The sequence below is a fragment of the Trichosurus vulpecula genome, chromosome 1 (assembly GCF_011100635.1).
Source record: "Trichosurus vulpecula isolate mTriVul1 chromosome 1, mTriVul1.pri, whole genome shotgun sequence".
Classification (NCBI taxonomy): Eukaryota; Metazoa; Chordata; class Mammalia; order Diprotodontia; family Phalangeridae; genus Trichosurus; species Trichosurus vulpecula.
In genome coordinates, this window is record NC_050573.1 from 561,283,887 (window position 1) to 561,286,871 (window position 2,985).

Consider the following 2,985-nt stretch of genomic DNA (forward strand, 5'->3'; position numbering starts at 1 on the left):
TTACAAAAGAGTTGAGAAATGGTACATCCTTTCTTCAATTATAGGGAATATGGATTAGAATATTGCATAAATTTTTAAGTTATCAGTGTGGTAATTAGTTATGGTGAGCTGCTTTTTCCACCTCTTTTTTTTAAATCCCTGTTATAAGGCATGACTTAATGTACAAAGAAGGAAGGGTATATGTATACATATATGATATAAAAACATGAGTTAAAATATTTCTAAATGCAATAGTAATTATAACACAAAAAATAAAGAACAAAGAGTAATTTCTTCTCAACATCTGAGTTCTTGCATGCTAGCCTATTCTCTTCTATATGCCAGATATGACTTTCTTTTAATAAAAATAAAGGTGAATAGTTTAATTTTAAAAGCCAGTGGGGTCAGAGGGCAAGGAATAAAGCAAAACCAAGATAGTGGAGTAAGGCAGGGACTCGCCTGAGCTGTCCAAATACCTGTAAAAATGACTCTAAATATATTCTAGAGCAGCAGAACCCACAAAAGACAGAGTGAAACAAATTTCCAGCCCAAAACAACTTGGAAGGTCAACAGGGAGGGTCCATTGCCCTCGGCTGAGAGAAGAGTGCAGTTGCAGTCCAGCACAAGCTGCACCAGCACAGACCTAGCCCCAGCAAATCTGGAGCAGGCCTCTGAATCCCTGGCAGCTGTGGAAGTTTCCAGAATTCTCAACCTACAAATGCCAAAGACAATTAAGAAGGTCAGTAAGAAAGGTCTGTCAGACTTGGAGGAGAGAAGTGCAGTCTAGCACCAGCCCCAGAATAGCTACAACCCCACAAAACCAGGAACAGGCCTTGGGAGTCACTGAATCAGTAGCAGCAGCAGTGGCAGCAGCAGTAGCTGCTGCTTCCAGAGCTTTCAGCCCACAGGCAGCAAGGGGATCAAAGAAGTGGGCAGAAGGAGATTACAAGGGTTTCTTGGCTAGCACTGAGGCAAGAATCTCTTGATTTGTCCATACTTGGATCTGGGTAGGAGGAAGTCCTGGGAGGAAGTCCTGGGGTAAGAAGAAGCACTAACATAGCAGAACTTGTGGCAGCAATGGAGAGGGAACCTTCCTCACAGTTTCAGGGCAGAAGAGTGTTTGTGGTCATTCACAGACAAGAGCACAGGCCAGGAGAGTAGGAAACACCTCTCCTTAGGTCATACCACCTTGGAAGAACTGAAAACTTACAGGTCCCTAGAAGTATCTCTGAAAACAGCTCCACAAAACCCCTGAAGCTTGGGACAGTACACCATCCACACTGGAAGCAAAGAGTTAAAAAGTCGAATAATAGGGTGGGAAAATGAGCAAACAATGAAAAAAAAAAAACCTCAAACTACAGAATCTTACTTTGGTGATGAGGAAGATCAAAAAATACACTCAGAAGAAAACAAAATCAAAACTCCTACATCCAAAGCCTCCAAAAAAACTATGAATTGTTCTCAGGCCATGGAAGAAATCAAAAAGTATTTTGAAAACCAAGTAAGAGAAGTAGAGGAAACATTGGGAAGAAACAAGAGAGCATTTAAGAAAATCACGAAACACAAGTCAACACCTTGCTAAAGGAGACTTCCAAAAATATTGAAGGAAACAACACCTTGAAATAGACTAGACCAAATGACAAAAGAGGTTCAAAAAGCCAGTGAGGAAAAAATGCCTTAAAAAAAGAATTGGCCAAATGGAAAAGGAGGTCCAAAAGCTCGCTGAAGAAAATAATTCCTTAAACATTAGATGGAGCAAATGGAAGCTAATGATTCTATGAGAAACCAAGAAATTATAAAACAAAATTAAAGAATGAAAAAAAGAGAAGACACTGTGAAACATCTCATTGGAAAAAAAACTGACCTGGAAAATAGATCTAGGAGAGAAAATTTAAAATCTATTTAAAACCTATTGGACTACCTGAAGGTGGAGAGAGAGAGAGGGAGGTCTTCTTTATCTCAAGACATCATCTTTCAAGAAATTATCAAGAAAAATTGCCCTGATATTCTAGAACCAAGAGTGCAAACTAAAAATTGAAAGAATCCACCAATCACCTCATGAAAGACCTCCCAAAATGAAAACTCCTAGGATTATTGTAGACAAATCCCAGAGTGCTCAGGTCAAGGATAAAATATTGTAAGCAGCCAGAAAGAAACAATTCAAGTGCTGTAGAAACATAATCAGGATAACACAAGATTTAGAAGCTTCTACATTAAGGCATCAGAGAGTTTAGAATATGATATTCCAGACATCAAAGGAGCTAGGATTAAAACCAAGAATCACCTACCCAGCAAAACTGAGTGTAATCCATGAAGGAAAAAATTGATATTCAATGACATAGGGGAATTTAATGCATTCTTGAGAAAGGTCCGAAGTGGAATAGAAAATTTGACTTTCAAATACAAGACTCAAGAGAAGCATGAAAAGGTAAATAAGAAAGAGAAATCATAATGGACTTATTAAAGTTGAACTGTTTACATTCCTACAAGGAAAGATGATATTTGTATCTCATGAGACCTTTCTCATTATTAGGGGAGTTGGAGGGAATATGTATATAGACAGAGGCACAGTGTGAGTTGAATAAGAAGGGATTATATCTAAAAATAAAATTATAGTGTGAGAGAGGAATGTACTGGGAGAAGAAGAAAAGTAGAGGTAGAATGGGGTAAATGATCTGACATAAAAGAGGTGAGAAAAAACTTTTACAGTGGAGCAGAAGAGGAGGGAGGTGAAAGGGAATGAGTGTACCTTACTCCTATCAGAATTGGCTTAAGAAGGCAATAACATACACACTCAATTGAGTATGGGAAGGGGATAGAAAAAGGAGGAGTGATAGAAGGAATAGGAGATTGGGGGAGGTGGATATCAAAAACAAACCTTCTTGAGAAGGGACAGGGTGAAAGGAGAGAATATAATAAATGGGGTATGTGATAGGATGGAGGTAAATATAGTTAGTCTTTCACAACATGACTATTATGAAAGTATTTTGCATGACTACACATGTA